At 43.5% G+C, this 22485-nt stretch overlaps 1 protein-coding gene across 9 annotated transcripts in view; it reads left to right on the top strand.

The window, feature by feature from the left end:
* The window catches only part of amacr (alpha-methylacyl-CoA racemase), an 85476-nt gene that overhangs the window by 46829 nt on the left and 16162 nt on the right, over window positions 1-22485 (top strand). The window lies entirely within an intron of this gene.

The raw sequence follows: 22485 nt of genomic DNA, 5'->3' as shown, positions 1-22485 counted from the left end.
AGGACTAACTGAAGGAAGAGTGAGTAAGGGATTTGAAAGTTGGAGGGGGAGGGGGAGATCCAAAATGATAGGAGAAGACAGGAGGGGGAGGGATAGAGCCGAGAGCTGGACAGATGATAGGCAAAAGGGGATACGAGAGGATCATGGGACAGGAGGTCCGGGAAGAAAGACGGGGGGGGGGGTGACCCAGAGGATGGGCAAGAGGTATATTCAGAGGGACAGAGGGAGCAAAGGAGAGTGAGAGAAAGAATGTGTGCATAAAAATGAGTAACAGATGGGGTACGAGGGGGAGGTGGGGCCTTAGCGGAAGTTAGAGAAGTCGATGTTCATGCCATCAGGTTGGAGACTACCCAGACGGAATATAAGGTGTTGTTCCTCCAACCTGAGTGTGGCTTCATCCTTACAGTAGAGGAGGCCGTGGATAATTCCACATCCCATTCCCATTCTGACATGTCTATCCACGGCCTTCTCTACTGTAAGGATGGAGCCACACTCAGGTTGGAGGAACAACACCTTATATTCCGTCTGGGTAGTCTCCAACCTGATGGCATGAACATCGACTTCTCTAACTTCTGCTAAGGCCCCACCTCCCCTTCGTACCCCATCTGTTACTCATTTTTATGCACACATTCTTTCTCTCACTCTCCTTTTTCTCCCTCTGTCCCTCTGAATATACCTCTTGCCCATCCTCTGGGTCACCCCCCCCCCTTGTCTTTCTTCCCGGACCTCCTGTCCCATGATCCTCTCGTATCCCCTTTTGCCTATCACCTGTCCAGCTCTCGGCTCTATCCCTCCCCCTCCTGTCTTCTCCTATCATTTTGGATCTCCCCCTCCCTCTCCAACTTTCAAATCCCTTACTCACTCTTCCTTCAGTTAGTCCTGACGAAGGGTCTCGGCCTGAAACGTCGACTGCACCTCTTCCTACAGATGCTGCTTGGCCTGCTGCGTTCACCAGCAACTTTGATGTATGTTGCTTGAATTTCCAGCATCTGCAGAATTCCTGTTGTTTGCTTTTAAATTGTAGTTTTGTTACTTTTGACATTTGAAATTGATACCTACATGTAAGTAATACTATTACTGAAGTGTCAGACATTTGTTGTATTATCTTGCTGTATAGCAAATGAAAAAATTGAATTACTTTACTATGCAAGTAAATTATGTTTTAATACTTATGTGCATTTTTAAAATTTAGGGCCCCTTTATAACATATGCTACAGGCCCCGCACTAGCTTAATCCAGCCCTGCATACGACACTGTGAATCACAGCCTTCGACTGAAATTATCTAAAATGTTAAAGAATGAAACACAGTCAAAGTAATAAGAAACCTCCTAGAAAATCACAGATTTTATGTAGAAATGAATGTAATTAAGGGTAGGTGGCATTCACAAAAGAACGGACTACCACAGGGATCCGTCCTGGCACCTCTACTATTTAATGTTTACACAAATGACCATCCAACCTTTCCTAACACACGCAGGTTTATCTGTGCAGACGACCTATGCATAGCAACACAAGCTAACTCCTTCCAAGAAGTTGAAGTACGACTTACAGCAGTTCTTGAAGCAATGAAACAGTATTACGAAAAATGGTCTCTGATCCCAAATCCATCAAAAACTCAAGTGTGTGCATTCCACCTGAGGAATCGAGAAGCAGCTCAGAAACTCAAGATCTTCTGGTGTGGGAAGGAGCTCGAACACCATCCGATGCCAATTTACCTGGGCGTGACACTAGATAGGACGCTCTCATTTGCCACCCACATCCAAAAACTCCGAGGGAAAGTTGGCTTTCACAGTTCTCTCTTGAAAAAAGCACAAAATAATCTGCAGATGCTGGGGTCAAAGCAACACTCGCAACACGCTGAAGGAACTCGGCAGGTCGGGCAGCATCCGTGGAAAAGATCGGTCGATGTTTCGGGCTGGAACCCCTGGAACCCTTCGTCAGGAAAAAATTAGCAGGCACGAAATGGGGAGCTAATGCTCACACACTTAGATCAACTGCCCTTGCACTCTGCTATGCACCTGCAGAATACTGTGCACCTGTGTGGGGCAGATCAGTCCATGCAAAGAAAATAGACCCGTTGCTTAAAGAAGCCTGCCGAATAATCACGGGCACACTGCGCCCCACACCCACTAACATCATTTACAGACTTGCAGGCATTGCTGCCCCAGAGATCCGAAGACACACTACAACAAAAATTGAAAAAGGTAAACAGAACTCGGATCCACGGTAACCACTACATCATCATGCTCCAGTTTCCAGCCGCCTAAAATCGAGGAAAAGCTTTGGTCCAGTGGAGGAACTACCGCACGGAAAATCTCCCCAAACATACAGGATTGACCTCTGGCAACAAACAGAAGCCAGAACCCCACCAAACAATACAGTGCAAGACCCCACAGAAATGTTGCCAGACAGGACACTGCTTGACAGACGGAAGTGGTGCACTCTCAACAGAGCGAGAGCGGGAGTTTGTTGGACGGGAGACAATATGGTGAAGTGGGGTTTAAAGACCAGCCAATCCTGTGAGTGTGGCGAAAGGGTGCAGAACACTGAACACGTTCTGCGCAACTGCCCACTCTCACCTGATTTAGCTGACACTGACCTGCTCAACATCAACCACACTAGAGCGGCTGACTGTTTGGTGTGACAAGCTATCATGATGATGATGTGAAGAAGGAGATGAGATGCAATGGTGGTAGTATGAAGTGCAAGAAGGACGTAGAGAGACTTAATGATAACATAGAAAGGTTCAATGAATGGGCAAGCTCATGATGAGTAGGATGTGGAATCAAAGGTGGTGACAAATCGGAGGGACATTGAAAATCTGGTTGGTGCCAAAACAAAAACCTGTCACTCAACATCAGCAATACCAAAGATCTGAAATTTAACTACAGTAGGAAGAAAACTGAGGTCCATGAACCAGTTGTCACTAGGGGATCTGAAGTCGAGAGGGTCAGTAAATTTAAATTCCTTAGTGTTATCATTCCTTGGGATCCGTCCTGGGACTAGAATATAGTGCCATTTCAAAAACGACAGCAGCTCCTGTACTTTCTTAGAGGTTTCTACAGATTTGGCATGTCATCTAAAACTTGGACAAACCTCTGTTAGATTAGATTAGATTAGATTATGAGGACGCGCAGTCCTCTTTTATTGTCATTTAGTAATGCATGCATTAAGAAATGATACAATATTCCTCCGGTGTGATATCACAGAAACGCAGGACAGACCAAGACTGAAAAACTAACAAAAACCACATAATTATGACATATAGTTACAACAGTGCAACAATACCATAACTTGATGAAGAACAGGCCATGGTCACAGTAAAAAAGTTCAAAAAGTCCCACATATCACACAGATGGGAGAAGGAAGAAAACTCTCCCTGCCATGCCCGACCACAGTCTGACTCTGAGTCATCCGAAAACTTCAAGCTCCGATCAGCCCCCTGACACCGAGTACCGAGCACCATCTCTGCCGAACGCTTCGACCCCAGCCTCGGTCACCAGCAGCAGGCAAAGCCAGGGATCTTGGGGCCTTCCCTCCGGAGATTCTCGATCGCACAGCAGCGGCAACGAACCGGGCATTTCAGAAATTTCTCCAGATGTTCCTCTGTGCTTCTCATGTCTGTCTCCATCAAATCAGAATTGTGCACGGCATCCTACTTACAAATACGATATCATTTCACCGGAGAGCTGCGCGTGCTGCGTCGCGTCACCATCTTCTCCTCCCGCCTGTAGATGCACAATGGAGAGTATATTGACTGGTTGCAACATGACCTGCCTGGTATTGAAACACCAATGCCCAAGAATGGAAAAACCTACCTGAGTGTTGGATAGAGTCCTGTCCATCACAGGAAAAGCCCTCCCCACCATTGAGCACATCTACAAAGACTGCTGCCAAAGAAAGCAGCATCCATCATCAAGGACCCCCATCATCCAGGCAATGCTCTCTTCTTGCTGCTGCCATCAGAAAGGAGGTAAGGTAGCACAATCTCATTGAACAGAGTTGCAACACATCACTTCTCAAATGGTCTGCTCTTCTCTTCCTCAATTTGTGATAGTCAAAATGCTTGCAACTTACAATATCCGCATTAAATTTTAATCAGTAGAAATCAAAGAAAAAGTGATAGTGTTCAAAAAACTATTGCACAGTTCAGGCCACGCACTGTTCTCGCTGCTGCCATTGGGAAGGAGGTACAGGAGCCTTGGGTCCTACACCACCAGGTTCAGGAATAGTTAATAACCCTTCAGCCATCAGGCTCCTGAACTAGTGTGGATAACTTAAGTCAGTTCAACACTAAAATGATCAGTGTAATTACCCTCAGGTTTAGCCTGTATTATTTAGCAGTTTTTATTTTGCAACAGCCACAGCCTATTGTAGGAAAGTTGTTTGTGAGGGTGATCTTTATTGCCAGTATACTTATGAGATCACTCAGGGCCTACTCCAGTGTTCCGATCTGAAGCCTCAATTCTGGTTCAGAGTGTGTTGTTGGCTTCAATTGTTTGCATGAGTTTGTGTTTTGTTTTCTTTCTCTTGCATGTCGGGTGTTGGTCTTTTCTTTTTTTCTTTTTTTTCTTTAATTGAGTTCTTTTGGGTTTCTTGCTTTGTGGCTACCTGTGAGCAAACAAATCTTAAGGTTGTATAATTTATACATTCTTTGAAAAAAATGTACTTTGAATCATTTGAATCTTTGAATAATATGAGCGGTATGGATAGATTACTGAGGTTGGGTAAGACCGGAACTAGAGGTCGTGGGTTAAATGTGAAAGGTGAAGTATTTAGGCCATAAGACCATAAGATATTGGAACAACCATAAGACATGAGAGCAAAATTAGGCCATTTGGCCCATCTAGTCTGCTCTGCTATTCAATCATGGCTGATGCTGCGTCCAGTCAAGAACCTGCTTTAAATACACCCAACGACCTGGCCTCCACAGCTGCATGTGGCAACAAATTCCACAAATTCACCACCCTCTGGCTAAAGAAATTTCTCCACTTCTCTGTTTTAAATGGGCGCCCTTCTATCCTGAGGCTGTGCCCTCTTGTCGTAGACTCCCCCACCCTGGGAAACATCCGTTCCACATCTACTCTGTCTAGGCCTTTCAACATTCAAAGTTTTCAATGAGATCCGCCCCTCATCCTTTTAAATTCCAGCAAGTACAGACCCAGAGCCATCAAACGTTACTCATATGATAGCCCTTTCATACCCAGAAGCATCCTTGTCGACCGCCTCTGAACCATTTGCAATGCCTGTACATTTTTTCTTCAATGAGGAACCCAAAACTGTTCACAATACTCAAGGTGAGGCCTTACCAGTGCCTTATAAAGCCTCAGCATCACATCCCTGCTCTTGTATTCAAATGTTCTTGAAATGAATGCTAACATTGCATTTGCCTTCCTCACCACAGACTCTACCTGCAAGATAACCTTTAGGGTGTTGTGCACAAGGACTCCCAAGTCCCTCTGCATCTCAGATTTTTAGATTTTTTCCCCTTTTAGAAAATAGTCTGCACATTTATTTCTACTACCAACATGCATGACCATGCATTTTCCAACATTGTATTTCTTTGCCACTTTCTTCCCCATTCTCCTAAACTGTCCCTAAGTCTTTCTGCACCATACCTGTTTCCTCAACACTACCTGCCCCTCCACCAATCTTTGTATCATCTGTAAACTTGGCAACAAAGCCATCAATGCCATCATCTAAATCATTGATCTACGGCATAAAAAGACGCAGTCCTAACACCGACCCCTGCGGAACACCACTAGCCACTGGCAGCCAACCAGAAAAGAATCCTTTTATTCCCATTCGCTGCCTCCTACCGATCAGCCAATGCTCTAACCATGCCAGTAACTTTCCTGTTATACCATAGGCTCTTAACTTAGTAGCAGCCTGATGTGTGACACCTTGTCAAAGGCCTTCTGAAAATCGAAATATACAACATCCACTGCGTCCCCTGTATCTATCCTACTTGTAATCTCTTCAAAGAATTCCAACAGGCTTGTCAGGTAAGATTTTCCCTTACGGAAACCATGCTGACTTTGTCCTATTTTGTCCTGTGTCACCAAGTACTCCATAACTTCATACTTAACAATTGATTCCAACACTGAGGTCAAGCTAACTGGTCTATAATTTCCTTTCTGCTCCTTCCTCCTTTCTTAATGAGTGGAGTGACATTTGCAATGTTTTAGTCCTCTGGGACCATGCCAGAGTCCAATGATTTTTGAAAGATCTTTGCTAATGCCTCCACAATCTCTTAACGCTACCTCTTTCAGATCCCTAGGGTGCAGTTCATCTGGTCCGGGTGACTTATGTACCCTAAGGTCTTTCAGCTTTTTGAGCACCTTCTCCCTTGTAATAGTGAGTGCACTCACTTCTCTTCCTTTACATACTACAACATCTGGCACATCGCTGGTGTTTTTCACGGTGAAGACTGATGGAAAATACTCATTTAGTTCATCTGCCATCTCCTCGTCCCCTATTATTATTTCTCTGGTCTCATTTTCTAGCAATCCTATATCCACTCTCATCTCTTTTATTTTTTACATGCTTGAAAAAGCTTTTACTATCCACTTTGATATCATTTGCTAGCTTGCTTTCATATTTCATCTTTTCCCTTCTAATGATTCCTTTAGTTGCTCTCTGTAGATTCTTAAAAGTTTCCCAGTCCTCAATCTTACCACTATTTTTTGCTTTACTTTATGCCCTCTTTTGTTTTTATATTAGCTTTGGCTTCCCTTGTCAGCCATGGTTGTACTATTTTGCCATTTGAGTATTTCTTCATTTTTGGAAAACATTTATCCTGCACCTTCCTCATATTCCCAGAAACTCGTGCCATTGCTGCTCTGCTGTCATTCCTGCCAGCAGTTCCTTTCAATTTACTTTAGCCAACACCTTTCTCATGTCACTGTAATTTCCTTTACTCCACTGAAATACTGCTACGTCACCTTTACTTTCTCCCTATCAAATTTCAAATTGAACCCAATCATATTGTGATCACTGGTTCTTAAGGGTCCTTTTACCTTAAGCTCCTGAATCACCACCAGTTCATTACCTAACACCCAATCCAGTATAGCTGAGCCTACTAGGCTCAATGGTAAACTGCTCTGAAAAGCTATCTCTTAGGCATTGAACTAAATAACTCTCTTGAGATCCATTACCAACCTGATTTTCCCAATCGATCAGCATGCTGAAATCTCCCATGACTACCAAAAAATTGCCCTTTTGATACGCCTTTTCTATTTCCTCTTGTAATCTGTAGATCACATCCCAGTTACCGTTTAAAGGCCTGTATATAACTGCCGTCAGGGTCCTTTTACCCTTGCAGTTTCTTAACTCAACCCACAAGGATTCAACATCATCCGATCCTGTGTCACATCTTTCTCCTGGTTTGATGCCATTCTTTACCAGCAGAGCCACGCCACCCCCTCTGCTTACCTTCCTATCCCTCCGATACAATTTGTAACCTCGGACATTTAGCTCCCAACTACATTCATCCTTCAGCCACGATTCACTGATGGCCACAACATCACACCTGGCCATCTGTAATAGTGCAACAAGATCATCCACCTTATTTCTTACACTCCGTGCATTGAGATATAATACTTCGAGTACGTTTTGATTTTGCATCACGTGGACTGATACTGACCCTGCTGGCTGCAATTTTGTCCTGTGATATGCCTGCCCTGCCTGAAAGTCTGTCTGCATGCTATCTGCTTTTTTACTATCTGTCTTATCCTGAGTCCCTTCACTCTGGTTCCCACCAACCTGCCATTTTAGTTTAAACTCTCCCCTACAACTCTAACAAACCTACCCATAAGAATATTGGTTCCTCTTGGGTTCAAATGCAACCTGTCCCTTTTGAACTGGTCATGCTTCCCCCAGAATAGATCCCAATGATCCAAGAACCTGAAGCCCTGCCCCCTGCACCAGCTTCTCAGCCATGCATTAATCTGCCAAATTATCCTGTTTCTACCCTCACTAGTACGTGGGACATGTAGCAATCCAGAAGTTACTATCCCGGAGGTCCTGCTTCTCAGCTTTCTGCCTACCTCTCTAGGTTCTTTCTGTGGGATCTCTTTGCTTTTCTTTCCTATGTCATTGGTACTAGTACATACCAAGACATCTGGCTGCTATCCCTCCCTCTCTAAAATGCTGTGAACGCGGTCCGAGATGTCCTTGACCCTGGCACCTGGGAGGCAACATACCGTCCAGGTGTCCCCTTCAAGTCCACAAAATCTCCTATCTGTTCCCCTGACTATTGAGTCCCCTATCACCATCTCTTCTCTTCTCCCTCTTTCCCTTCTTCACCACAGACTAATGCTCAATGCCAGTAAGCAGTCTCCACAAAATTCCCCTGGGAGGTCATCCCCCACAACAGTCTCCAAAACTGTATAAACAAGAGAAAATTTGCAGATGCTAGAAATCCGAGCAACACACACAATCACCTTCCTAGCTCTTCGCTTCATCCCTCCCCCTCCAAATTTCACCTATCGCCTGGTGTTTCTCTCTCCCCTCCCTCCACCTTTCAAATCTCCTCCTTAGCTTTTTTTTCTGCAGTCCCGCTGAGGGGTTTTGGCCTGCAATGCTGACTGCTTTTTCCATAGATGCTGCCTGGCCTGCTGAGTTCCTCTAGTGTTTTGTGTGTGTTGCTCCAAAACTGTATACTTATTTTTGAGGAGAATGGCCACAGGGGTGTTCTGCGCTAACTGCCTATTCACATTTCCATTTCTCCTGACAGTCACCTAGCTACTCACTTCCTGCAACTTCGGGGTGACTACTTCCCTGTAACTCTGATCGATTGTCTCCTCTCTCTCTGTTTCTCGTATAAGCCAAAGGTCATCCAGCTGTTTCTCCAGATCCCTAACAAGGTCTTCAAGGAGCTGCAGCTGGATGCACTTCACACAGATCTAGTTCCCTGGGAGACTGAATCTCTCAGGACCTCAACATCTGGCATGAAGAACACATAATGCCCATTTACTACACTAAGTACTGCAAGAGAGAGGGAAAAAAAATTAACCTTAACAGAAATGTACCCAGGGCCAAAGCCTGACACGCCTACTCTTACCACTCGCCTACTTCTAACAATGGCCGCCCCACTTGTACTTTTATTTAATTTGCTGTGCTCTGCTCCTGCTGTTGACTTGGCCTCCAGAATATCCGAACACCTGTGAAGCTCTCCTTTTAAACAAACGCCGCCAACCTGCGAGAAACCGCGTCCCGCCGCTGACTGGGCCTCTGGAGGGGAACATAAGGGACAACCTATTCACTTAGAGGGTGGTGAGAGTGAGGAATGATCTGCCAGCTGAAGTGGTGGGTGCGGGTTTGATTTCAACATTTAAGAGAAATTTGGTTAGATACATAGATGGGAGGGTTATGGAGAGCTATGGACCAGGTCCAGCTCGATAGGACTAAGCAGAATAATAGTTCGGCACAGAATAGATGGGTCAAAGGGTCTGTTTCTCTGCTCTAAAGCTCTTTGACTCAATGACTCTGACTTTAACGTCTGTAAGAGTGGCCAACACATTGAAAAATGAATTCTGGAGACTGGTGACAATGAGTCTCTTCCCTGATGGATGATTGCAGATAATTAATTCAGGTGAATTTTAGATTGATGTAGCACAGGAAGAAAGGAACAGACTGCTGGTGGTCTCAACCAGGGGTCCACAGATCCCTTGGTTAATTATAAGGGTCTGTGGCATAAAAAAGGTTGGGAACCCCTGTTATAGGGGGACATTGATGGTGAGCATTTGAGAAAATGGAGCGGAGGAGACAACTGGCCTGATTGAGTGCTGCATTTTCACTGCACTTCCATAAACATAAACTATGTGCCACAAGGTTGCAGTCTAGATTCTGCTAATTGAAAACAAAAACTACAAATGCTGGAACTCTGAAATAAATCTGCAGTATGATGGAGATACTCGACAGGATAGAAGGCAATTGTCGTGGGAGAAAAATGGAGTTTTAGGTCGACAAAACCAGAACAGGAGAACTAAGAAAAGCAACATGGCTTAAGTTGCTGAGGGAGGACAGCGGAAGGAACAAAGGGGATGTGTGAGAATGGATGAAATCAAAGATCGTCCCTACTTCTGTACATAAATTCTCTTTCTGTCTTCTGATGGAGAGAAATTGTTCATTGATCAAAAGTCAGGAGGAGTATAAATAGAGCACAATGATTGAGTGCAGTTGGAGTGGAAAAGCAGCAAAAACTGCACAACAAAATAAAAGCTTTTCTCTTTACAAGCTTTTAGAAATGAACAATAAATGTTGGCATGTCAAAGATGCCCACAACTTGTTTTTAAAGAAAACATCTCACTATATTGGAAAGCAGAGGCCAAAATGGAGAAGATAGTAGAAATAATAAACACAAGATTTTGCAGATCCTGAAAATCAAACGTAACGCATACAAAATGCTGGAGGAGCTCATCAGGTCAGGCAGAAACATCAGCTGTTGATTCCTTTCCATAGGTGCAATTTGTGTGTGTTGAGAGGAATGGCCACTGGGGTGCAGAAGTTATATGTTTACAAGTGGGGATGGGAGAGGGTGAGGTACTGGAGGGATGGCCAGAGAGACTTGGAAATGTGGGAGGATTTTGTAGATAGATGGGGAGATTGCCTCCATCTTCTCCCAATGGTCATGGGATGAGTTAGGTGCTTATGATGTAGTCAGTAACATTCAAGTTTTTGATCATATTTAAGTCCCTCGGTAATCATTCACTTACATCCTGATGAGGGGTCTTCACCCAAAACATTGACTTGCTGAGACAACCAATATGGATAACTTCAGTCGCCTCATCACTGAACTGACTTTGCAACCTATAGACTCATTTTCAAGGACTCTACAACTCATGTTCTCAGTATTACTAAGTTTCTTTTGCATTTGCACAGTCCATAATATTTTGCACAATGGTTTTTAGTCTTTGTGTGTAGTCTTTGTTTATTCTATTGTACTTCTTTGTTTTTCTGTGAATGCCTGCAAGAACATGAATCTCAGGGTAGTTTATGGTGACGTATACATACTTGGCACTGAGACCATTCACTTTATTGGAAATATTTGGAAGACCAAATAAAATTAAAACTAAAAGCATCAATAAGCCTTTTGAGAAACAGCACATTGCTCAGTAATCAGTCAAGACGAAGATGACTTTGTTAACTTGTAAATTAAACTGCAAGCTTACACAGCCTTTATCATCAGGTGCTCATCTGTGCCTTCCTCCCTATCTTGTGGGAGGGAAGTTGTAACCATGTTGTCACATTCAACAGACGATTTTTGCCCCATGCTCCTGTTAAACACATTCTAAGGGTCATTCACTGTGAATGCTCTGCTCAACCTTAACTTGCCAATGTGTGTCAGTTCACACTTTTCAACTATTGTTAAGGGTGCACTGCTCTAGTGTAGCTATAGTGCAAAGTAGCAGGAGATGCAGCATGAGAGGGAGAGAGAGAGAGATTGAGATTCAATTCACTTTCTTTTTGGACATTACACAGTAGTTTAAGGGATCTTCCACTGAACCAGGTTATTTCAAAGGAAGTACAGGAAACAAGGTTCTAATATGTTAGTGAGTTTCGGAAAAAGATCGAATTAAGCTTTTACAAGTGCACAGATAGCAAAAGGGCCCTCGTGAGTTTAAATGGAGTGTGGAACATGGGCGCTGGTCTGCTTAAAGAGAGCGAGGGAATGGGGACCCTAGTGAATTTAAAGGGAGAGCAGGGATGGGGGCCTTTCGCGAGTTTAGAGGGAGCAAGGGAACGGGAGCCCTGGCGAGTTTAAAGGGAGCGAGGGAACTGGGGCCCTGGTGAGTTCAAAGGGAGAGCAGGGATGGGGACCTCTTGTGAGTTTAAGGGGAGTGAGGGTGCGGGGGCCCTGGTGAGTTTAAAGGGAGCAAGGGAACTGGGGCCCTGGCAAGTTTAAAGGGAATGAGGGAATGGAAGCCCTGGCGAGTTTAAAGGGAGCGAGGGAATAGGAACCCTGGTGAATTTAAAGGGAGAGCATGGATGGGGGCCTTTTGTGAGTTTAAAGGGAGCAAGGAAGCAGGGGCCCTGGCGAGTTTAAAGGGAGCGAAGTAATGGGAGCCCTGGCAAATTTAAAGGGAGCGAGGGAATAGGGGCCTTGGCGAGTTTAAAGGGAGCAAGGGAACGGGGCTCTGGTGAGTTTAAAGGGAGAGAAATAATGTGAGCCCTGGTGAGTTTAAAGGTAGCACAGGAAGATGCTGATCTATCACAATGTTGGGGAAAATATTAGGAAGTGGATTGTTGGAGTTTTAGATTTAAATTTAAAAACAAATTTTAAAAAACGCAAACACGAGGAAGTCTGCAGATGCTGGAAATTCAAGCAACACGCACAAAAAGTGCTGGTGAACACAGCAGGCCAGGCAGCATCTATAGGAAGAGGTACAGTCGATGTTTCGGGCCGAGACCCTTCGTCTGTACATCGACTGTACCTCTTCCTATAGATGCTGCCTGGCCTGCTGCGTTCACCAGCATTTTTTGTATGCGTTGCTTTTAAGTTTCTTGTTTTCTTTTGGAACTGATGGCAAAGATTCTGAAGCAATGCAGATACTATTGTGCTTTTCATGATTTCTCCCTTACTAATATGTGCGTGGGTATATGGTTTCTCAGCAGCTAACCACATGATCTGGCAACTCACCTCAGGTCATATTCAACTGATTTTATTCTCAAATGATCCTGAGTAACTTGTGCCTGGCTAGGTACTTAATATGGGTGACTGGTTTTCATGGAGCCATAGATTCATACAGCACAAAAATGGATCTTTCACCCACAATGTCCACAATGCTCTTTTTGCCCATCTACACCAATCCCATCTGCTTGTATTTGGACCATTTCCTTCCATGCATTGCCTATTTACATGTCTCTTGAACTTAATCATTGTGATTCTTGGTTTGACTGTATAGAGGAATATCACACACATTTGGATTATTCGTTTTGCATTTGTAGTATTGGAAGAACGCATTCACAACCACATCCTAATTTGTAGTCATAGAGTTGGAGAACATTCATCATCATCAAGATTATGTGCCATGTCGTATGACATGGGCAATCATGTTCTCATGACAATAATTGTTCATAACAAATTTTTCTACAGAAGTGGTTTGCTATTGCAAGACGGGTGACCCCAGTCATTATCAATACTCTTCAGAGGTTTCCTGCCTGGTGTCAGTGGTTGGATAACCAGGACTTCTGATAGGCACCAGCTGCTCATACGACCATCCACCACCTGTTCCCACGGCTTCCCATGACTCTGATCGGGGTGGGTGCTACACCTCACCCAAGGGTGACCTGCAGGCTAGGGGAGGAAAGGGGAGCCTTACACCTCCTTTGGTAGAGACGTATCTCCACTCCACCACCCACAAAGAACACTACAGCAGGCCCCTTGCTAAACTATTAATCTGCCTAGTCCTGTGAACCTGCACCCTTCAAACCTCTCCCATCTACATAAACATCCAAATTTCTCTTAAATGTTGAATTCAAACCCAAATCTACCTCTTCCACTGGCAGCTCATTCCACACGCTCACCACCCTCTGTGTGAAGAAATTCCCTCTCATCTTTCCCCTTAAACATTTCACCTTTCACCCTTAACCCATAACCTTTAGTTCTAATCTCAGTCAATCCCAGTGGAAAAAACCTGTTTGCATTTACCCTGTCTATACCACTCATGAAAGATGTGTGTCAACATATAAATAATACTATTTTTCTGTGAATGTGAAGCTGATTATAGTCATAGAGAAGTACAGCACAGAAACTGGCTCTTTGTCTCATCCAGTCCATGTCGAAACCATTAAAATTACCTAAGCCCAATGACCTGCACCTGGACCATAGCCCTCTATATCCCTACTGTTCAAGTACAGTTTCAAGAAAAAGTTTGTGAACCCTTTGCAATTACCTAGTTTTCTGCATTCATACTCATAAAATGTGGTATGATCTTCATCTAAGTCACAAACACAATCTGCCTAAACTATTAAAACACAAACAATTGTACTTTTCATGTCTTTATTGAACACATTATTTAATCATTCACACTCCAAGCTGGATAAAGTATGTGAACCCTTGTATTTCATAACTGGTAGAATCTACTTTGGCAACAATAACCTCCACCAAAAGTTTCTTGTAACTGCTGATTAGATTTGCACAACGGGTGAGGAGGAATTGTTGACCATTCCTCCATATAAAACTTCTTCAGTTCATCAATATCTCTGGAATACCTTGCATAAACAGCCCTCTTCAGGTCATGCCACAGCATCTCAATTGGGTTAAGGTCTGGACTCTGACTTGGACATTCCAAAACACAAATTTTCTCCTGTTTAAACCATTCTGTTATTCATTTATTCTTCTGTTTCAGATCATTCTCTTGTTGCATCATTCAACTTCCATTAAGCTTCAGATGATAGACCGATACCCTGACAATCTCCTGCAAAATAATACAATATTGAATTCATTACTCACTCAATCATTGCAAGCTGTCCAGGCCCTGAGACAGCAAAGCAGCCCCAAACCATGATGCTCCTTCCATCATGCTTCTCAGTAGGAATGAAGTTTTGGTGTTGGTGTGTGGTGCCTTTTTTCCTCCAAACATAGCAGTGTGCATTTCTGCCAGAAAGTTAAACTTTTGTCTCATCTGTCCACTGAACATTGATGCAGGAGCGTTATGGAACATCCAGGTTTGTATTTTGCAAACTTGAGATGTGCTGCAATGTTTTGTTTTGGAAAGCAGTGGTTTACATCATGTCCTTCCATGAAAACCATTCTTGTTCAGTGTTTTTCTTATTGTGGACCCACGAACAGAGACTTTAGCAAGATCTAGAAGTTTCTGCAGGTCTCTTGCTGTTACCCTTGGTTTTTTTTTCAACTCCTTCAGCATTGTACATTGTGCTCTTGGTGTGATCTTTGCAGGATATCCACTCCGAGGGAGAGTTGCAACAGTACAGAGTTTTCTCTATTTGTAGACAATTTCTCTTACTGTGGACTGATGAACACTCAGGTGTTTAGAAATGCTTTTGTAGCCTTTTCCAGCTTCATGCATTTCTACAGCTCTTCTTCTGAGGTCCTCTGAAAGCCTTTTTGATTGAGGTATTGTGCTCATTACAGGTCTTTAGAGAAGAGCAGGCTCTGTCAGTAACCTGACTTTGTGTGTCTCTTTATTACGGCAGGGCACCTCTACAACCCAACCCCCAATCTCATCTCATTGATTGGAACACCTGACTCCAAATAGCTTTTGTAGAGGCAGTACCCCAGAGGTTCATATACTTTTTTGAATCTAGAATGTGACTGTTTAAATGGTGTACTCAGTATTGACAAGAAGTAGAATTGTTTGTGTGTTATTTGTTTAGGCAGATTGTATTTGTCTATTATTGTGACTTAGATGAAGATCAGACCACATTGTATGAGTAATTGCAAAGGGTTCACAAAATTTTTCTTGCAACTGTACCCATCCCAACTTCTTTTAAATGTTGAAATTGAGCTTGCATAAACCACTTGTGCTGGCAGCTAATTCCACACTCTCATGACCCTCTGAGTGAAGAACTTTCTCCTCATGTTCCCCTTAAAATTTTCACCTTTCACCCTTAAGCCATGACCTCTGGTTGTAGTCCCACCCAACTTCAGTGGAAAAAGCCTGCTTGCATTTACCCTATCTATACCCCTCATAATTTTGCACATAATACTCCAAATTAGGTCTCACCAATGTGCTATACAACTCAACATAATATCCCACCTTCTGTACTTAATACATTGATTTATGAAGGCCAATGTGCCATCAATATACTGGCTTATGCAGACATGGAGAGTTGATACAGGTGAATTCAGTATTTTTTAAAAATTCCTTGTAATTTCATCGTGAAAAGCAAACTCCAAATAAGAAATCGTAGTCTAACTAGAATACAGAACAATACAGTACAGTATGGGCCTTTTGGCCCATGATGTTGTGTTGACCTTTTAAACCTACTCCAAGATCATTTAACCCCTCCCCTCCCACATTGTCCTCCATCTTTCTTTCACCCATGTGCCTACCCAAGATTCTCTTAAATGTTCCTAATGTATCTGCCTCTATTCTAGCACCACCCCTGGCAGGGTATTCCACATACCCACCACTCTCTGTGTGTTTAAAAAAGGCTACCTATGACATCCCCTATGTACTCTCCTCCCAACACTATAAAGTTAAGTCCCCTTGTCTTGGAGAGTGTCTGGCTGTCCACTCTGTCTATGCCTCCTATTATCTAGTAGACCTCTCTCAAGTCACCTCATCCTTCTTCGCTCCAGAGAGAAAAACTTGCTCAACATTTCTTCATAAGACATGCTCTCTAATTCAGGCAGCATCCTGGTAAATCTCCTCTGCACCTTCTCTGAAGGTTCCACATCATCTCTATATTGAGGTGACCAGAATTAAACACGATACTCCAAGTGTGGTAACCAGAGTCTTATAGAGCTGCGACATTACCTCATGGCTTTTGAATTCAAGGTCTCTGGAACTACACCTGGAGTCAGAGAAATCAGATGGAATCTATTTCTTAAAGTTGTGCAGCTTCTTATTGTGAACTACCCACAAGCAGCCCTGTTGACAAGCTGCAGGGTTGTCATATTAGGGAGATCCTGAGCAGAAAGTTTACGATTACAAAGACAGACCTGCAGACAAGTAGTAATTTGCAGGAAATTTTGCTGCAAAATCTTATTAATTTGTGGGACGCAAGCATTGCCAGCACACCAGTGTTTATTGTCCTTCCATAACTGGTCTTAAACTGTGATAATTCACAGATGATCTCATTCAAAGTACCTTAATTATCAAAGTATGTACACTATACACAACCTTGAGGTTTGTTTCCTTACAGGCAGCCACATAGCAAAGAAGGCTCCTCTTACAGGAAGTGGGAAGGCAGGGAGATCTCCAGTGTCCCCAACGACTACATCTGCGAGAAGTGCAGCCAGTTGCAGCTTCTAACACTTCACATTAAGGAGTTGGAGTTGGAACTGGGTGAGCTCTGGATCAATTGGGTGGCTGAGGGGATGATGGATAGGACATATAGAGAGGTAGTTGCACTCAAGGTGCAGGACACAAACAAGGTGACAGTCAAGATGGGGAAAGGGGTTAAACAGATAGTGTGAGTACCCCTGTGGCCATTCCTCCAAATCAAATCATTCAAAAGGGGTGGGATAGATGTTGAATCATTGTGCATAGAGCTAAGGAACTGCAAGGATAAAAAAACACTGATAGGAGTCGTATACAGACCCCAAAACAGTAGTAAGGATGTGGCCTGGAAATTACAACAGGAGATAGAAAATGCATGCCAAAAGGGCAATGTTTCAGTGGTCATGGGGTACTTTAGTTGGCGCGTGGCCAGGTGGTTAAGGCATCAGTCTAGTGATCTGAAGGTCACTAGTTCGAGCCTCAACTAAGGCAGCGTGTTGTGTCCTTGAGCAAGGCACTTAACCACACATTGCTCTGCAACGACACCAGTGCCAAGCTCTATCCAGGTGCCAGGGGGCATGAGGTGTGTGAATTTACCATAAAACGAGAGAAGGTTCTTGAGAAACTGAAAGGTCTGCGGGTAGATAAGTCACCTGGACCAAATGGTGTACACCCTAGAGTTCTGAAAGAGGTGGCTGAAAAGATTGTGAAAGCTTTAGTAATGATCTTTCAAGTATCACTAGATTCTGGAATGGTTCCGCAAGACTGGAAAATTGCAAATGTCACTCCACTCTTCAATAAGGGAAAGAGGCGGAAGAAAGGAGACTATTGGCCGGTTAGTCTGACCTCAGCGGTAGGGAAGATGTTGGAGTCAATTATTGAGGATGAGGTGTCAGGGTACTTAAAGGCACATGATAAAATAGCCGTAGTCAGCATGGTCTCCTCAAGGAAAAATCTTGCCTGACAAATCTGTTGGAATTCTTTGAAGAAGTAACAAGCAGGATCGACAAAGGAGAATCGGGTGATGTTGTATACTTGGATTTTCAAGGTGCCACACAAGGCTGCTTAACAAGCTACGAGCCCATGGTATTACAGGAAAGATTCTAGCATGGATAAAGCAGCGGCTGATTGGCAGGAGACAAAGAGTAGGAATAAAGGGAGCCATTTCTGACTGGCTGCTGATGACTAGTGGTGTTCCACAGGGATCTGTATTGGCATCAATTCCTTTTACGTTATATGTCAATGATTTGGATGATGGAATGATGACTTTGTTGCAAAGTTTGCAGACGATATGAAAATAGCTATAGGGGCTGTTAGTTTTGAGGAAGTAGGCTACAGAAGGACTTAGACATATTCAGAGAACAGGCAAAGAAGAGGAGGATGGAATACAGTGTCAAAAAGTGTATGGTCATGCACTTTAGTAGAAAAAAATGAAAGAGTTGACTGTTTTCTAAATGGAGAGAAAATTTAAAAAACTGAGGTTCAAAGGGACTTGGGAGTCCTTTTGCAGGATTCCCAAAGGTTAATTTGCAACTTGTGTCTATGGTGAGGAAGGCAAATGCAATGTTAGCATTCATTTCAAGAGGACTAGAATATAGGAGGACTTAGAAGTGCGCATGCGCCGGTCGTGCATGCAGCCTGGTACAGCCGTTCCGATCTATTCTTTCTTTCTTCTTACTTTTTAATTTACGTTACTTTTTTGTATTTTTTTTCTCACGGTAACACGTCGAAGCTGCACCCTCTCTAACATGCTGGTAGAGAGAGTTTTATTTGGGTTTTCTTTAGCGCTGGAAATGGTTACATCCCGACACGCGGGTCAGAAGCAAGGTCGCATTGTGTATTCCACGGACCAGCAAAGACCGGCCGGCTTAGCGAACAGAGTGGTGGACACCCCTGCTGAAATCCGGAGGAAAACACACAGAGGGGGATCACAAAGTCAAGGAAAGAGGACTGGGTCGAGACAACAGAGACCTTTGGAGAAGAGGAGTTCAGTGGGTAATACCGTTCCGGCTGACTGGAGATGCATTGAGAGCGGTAAGCGTAAAGGAATAGGGTGCTTACTGTTCTGGCTAACAACGGATGGTGCAATCTGGAGTATATTACAATCGAGGAACGTGTTTGCAGACTGGATACTGAACTTTTTACTGTTGAACTTTGGCCACATTCCATCGTGATACAACACTTGGCGGCACGGGAGGTCGTTTCTGCCTGTGGCCATCGAACGTGCAGCTCCTCCCGTGGAGAGTCAGACACCCTGAGCCAATAGACTGGTCCTGGACTTATTTTCCATCTGGCATAGTTTGCATTTTGGTGTTTGATTGTTGGGGTTTTTTTGTATTGCTATATTTACACTCTATTCTTGGTTGGTGCGGCTGTAACAAAACCAAATTTCCCTTGGGATTAATAAAGTATATCTATCTATCTATCTAAAAGCAAAGATATAATGTTGAGACTTTATAAAGCACTGGCGAGGTCTCAGATGGAGTATTGTGAGCAGGTTTGGGCCACTTATCTTAGAAGGATGCGCTGAAACTGGAGAGGGTTCAAAGGACCCTCTCAAATGATTCCAGGACTGAATGGCTTGTCATATGAAGAGTGTCTTACGGCTCTGGGTCTGTAGTCACTAGAATTCAGAAGAACCAGGGGTGACCTCATTGAAACTTAGCAAATGGTGAAAGGGCTTGAATGTGGAGAGGATGCTTCCTATGGTGGAGAGCCTAAGACCAGAAGGTACAGTCTTGGAATAGTGGGGCGTCCTTTTAGAATGGAGATGAGGAATTTCTTTAGCCAGAGGGTGGTGAGTCTGTGGAATTCTTCGCACAGGCAGCTGTGGAGGCCATCTTTATTTGTATTTAAGGTAAAGGTCGATAGATTCTTGATTGGTCAGGGCATGAAGGGATACAGGGAGAAGGCAGGAGACTGGGGCTGAGAGGAAAATAGGATCAGCCATGATGAAATGGTGGAGCAGACTTGATGGGCCAAATGGCCTAATTCTGCTCCTATTTCTTGTATCGTATAACAGGTGTAGGGAACCTTGGTTTTCAAGCGATATCGAGGTCCTGGTTAAAAGAGAAAAGGAGGTGCATAGCAGGTATAGGCAAATAGGAACAAATGAGGTGCTTGTGAAATATAAGAAATGCAAGTGAACACTTAAGAAAGAAATCAGGAGGGCTAAATTAAGTCATAACATTGCCTTAGCAGACAAGGTAAAGAAGAATCCTAAAGAATTCTACAGATATGTTAAGAGCAAAAGGATTGCTGGGAACAAAATTGGTCCTCTGGAAGATCATGTGTGGAGCCAAATAAGATGGGAGACATCTTAAATGGATTTTTTGCAACCATATTGAATGAGGAGATGGACGCCAAGTCTAAGGAAATGAGGCAAAACAGCATCAACTTCATGGACCCTGTACAGATTATAGAGGAGGAGGTGTTTGCTGTCTTTACGCAAGCTAGGGTGGATAACTGCCGTGGGTTTGACGATGTTCCCTCAGACCCTACAGGAGGCAAGTGCAGAAATTGTCGGGGATACCTAAATCATCCTTGGCAGCAGGTGAGGTACCAGAGGATTGAAGTTAGCCAATATTGTTCTGCTGTTTAATAAATGCATTAAAAATAAACCAGGAAGTTACTGGCTGGTGACCCTGAAATCAGTAGTGGGAAAGTTATTCAGTCACTAAAGAGAAAATCTGCAGATGCTGAAATCCAAGCAACACACAGGAAATGCTGGAGGAACTCAGCAGGCCAGGCAGCATCTGTGGAAAGAGTACGGTCAACGTTTTGGGCTGAGACCATTCAGCAAGACTGAAGAAAAAAAGCTGAGGAGTAGATTTAAAATGTGGGTATAGGTAGAGAGAAACACAAGGTGATAAGCATATGGTCAAAGAGTCAGAGGGCTGCAGAGATCACAGAGGGGGAGCAGTGAGAGAGGGTTTCAGTGAACTCTTCTCGAAGGGAAGGTTTAAACTTCTTCAGGGTAGCATTCCTAGAAGAGACTTTGCAGTGTAGTAATCCAATCACAAAGAAGAGAAAATCTGCAGATGCTGGAAATCCAAGCAACACACAAAATGTTGGAGGAATTTAGCAGGGCAGGCAGCATCTGTGGAAAAGAGTACAGTCGTCGTTTCAGGCCAAGACCCTTCAGCAGATTGGAGAAAAAAAGCTGTAGATTAAAAAGAAATGCATTTTTGAAAGGTGGGGGGAGGGGAGAGAAACACAAAGAAACCCTCTCTCATAGCTCCCCCTCTGTGATCTCTACGGCCAGCTGACTCTTCACCACGTGCTTATCACCTTGTGCTTCTCTCTCCCCCACCTTTTAAATCTATTCAGCTCTTTTTTTTCCAGTTCTGCGGAAGGTTCTTGGCTTGAAATGTCGATTACTCTTTTCCTTAGATGCTGCCTGGCCTGCTGAGTTCCTCCAGCATTTTATGTGTGGGAAAGTTATTGGAAGGTTTTCTGAGGAACCCGGATTTATGAGTATTTGCAAAGACATGGACTAACTAAGGAGAGTCACTATGGCTTCATACATGGTAAATTGTGTCTAACTTATCTTCAGAGATTTTCGAGGAAATTGATAAAGGCAAGGCAGTGGATGTTGTCAATATGGGCTTTAAAAAGATATTTAACAAGGTCCCGCATGAGAGGTTGGTCAAGTACATTCAGTTGCTCAGCATTCATACTGAGGCAATGTATTGGATGGAACATTGGCTTTGAGGTAGAAGCCAGAGAGTGATAGTAGATGGTTAACTCTCTGACTGGAGGCCTGTGACTAGTGGAGTACCAGGGATTGGTGCTGGGTCCATTGTTGTTTGTCATCTCTATCAACAATCTGGATGATGATGTGGTTAACTGGATCAGCAAATTTGCGAGTATCACCAAGACTGGGGGTGTAGTGGACAGTGAAGAAGACTATCAGAGCTTGCAGCGGAATCTGGACCAGCTGGAAAAATAGACTGAAAAAAGGCAGATGGAATTTAATGCAGACAAGTGTGAGCTGTTGCACTTCGGTAGGACCAACCAGGGTTGGTCTTACTCAGTGCACTGAGGAGTGTAGTAGAACAAAAGAATGTGGGAATACAAGTCCATAATTCATTGAAAGTGGTGTCACAGGTTGATAAAGTCAATACGAAATCTTTTGGCACATTGGCCTTCATAAATCAAAGTATTGAGTACAGAAGATAGGATGTTATGTTGAAGTTGTATAAAACATTAGTGAGGCCTAATTTGGAGAATTGTGTGCAGTTTTGGTCACTTACTTGCAAGAAAGATGTAAATAAGGTTGAAAGAGTACAGAGAAAATTTTCAAGGGTGTTACTGGGTCTGGAGGACCTGCGTTATATGGGAAGATTCCATAGATTAAGACTTTATTCCTTGCAATGTAGAAGATTGAGAGGAGATTTGTTAAAGGTATCCAAATAATGAAGGTATAGATAGAGTAAATGGAAGCAGATTTTTTTGCAATGAGGTTGGGTGGGACTTCAGCTAGAGGTCATGGGTTAGGAGTGAAAGCTGAACAGTTTAAGGTTGAACATGAGGAGAAATATCTTCACTCAGAGCGTCGAGAGTGTATGG

Source organism: Mobula hypostoma, chromosome 3, assembly GCF_963921235.1.
Source record: "Mobula hypostoma chromosome 3, sMobHyp1.1, whole genome shotgun sequence".
Taxonomy (NCBI): domain Eukaryota; kingdom Metazoa; phylum Chordata; class Chondrichthyes; order Myliobatiformes; family Myliobatidae; genus Mobula; species Mobula hypostoma.
The sequence above is the reverse complement of the archived record's forward strand: the minus strand, read 5'-3'. Positions and strand labels throughout refer to the sequence as shown.